This window comes from Sinocyclocheilus rhinocerous, unplaced genomic scaffold (assembly GCF_001515625.1).
Source record: "Sinocyclocheilus rhinocerous isolate Xijiao unplaced genomic scaffold, SAMN03320098_v1.1 C35863624, whole genome shotgun sequence".
NCBI lineage: Eukaryota > Metazoa > Chordata > Actinopteri > Cypriniformes > Cyprinidae > Sinocyclocheilus > Sinocyclocheilus rhinocerous.
The window spans coordinates 1-672 of record NW_015766018.1 but is presented as its reverse complement, the minus strand read 5'-3'; the positions used below and the strand labels follow the sequence as shown (position 1 = coordinate 672).

Genomic DNA, 672 nt, shown 5'->3' with positions numbered 1-672 from the left:
AATTAATGACAGAATTTTCATTTTTGGGTGAACTATCCCTTTATTCATATGGCCAGTGGCCAAACCAATGGGATCCTCTCACTACTGTTACCAACCTTATAAAGGCAGAGGTCAATGACCTGTGAGCAGATCTCCCTCAGATCATCACAGACCTGCAGACGGTTGCGCACAAACGCACACAGCTCCTCATTCCCGATGGCGTCCCAGACGCCATCACACGCCACCACCAGGAACTCATCTTCTGGGCTTCGCTCTAGCTCGTACACCTCTGGTTCAGGAGACACCAGCTGTTCGGTCTGTGTCCTCCATTCCACCTCCTTAAAGTCGAAGTCGCCAAGGGCGCGGGACACGGCCAGCGAGCCGTTGATGCGCTGCAGGGTGACGGAGCCGCCAGCGTTCTGGATGCGCTCTTTCTCACGTGGGTTGATAGGTTTGTGGTCCTCCATGTAGAAGACCACCTGGCCGTCGCGGCAAAGGAAGGTCCGTGAATCGCCGCAGTTGATGAAGTAGATGTTTCGTGGAGACATCATGACAGCGGTTGCTGTCGACCCGCTGTGGTCCCAGGTTTCGTTGCGGGCCAGGGTGTGCATGTGGCGGTCTATGTTGAGGAAGCCATCTCTGATGCCGTCTTTGACCTGGTCTACATCCTCATCCACCGTCACACAGCCTGAT

At 54.8% G+C, this 672-nt stretch overlaps 1 pseudogene; it reads right to left on the bottom strand.

Moving 5' to 3' along the window:
* Nucleotides 1–25: 25 nt before the first annotated feature.
* LOC107735197 (protein phosphatase 1A pseudogene) lies at nt 26–665 on the bottom strand (annotated as a pseudogene).
* Between the last annotated feature and the right edge of the window lie 7 nt (nt 666–672).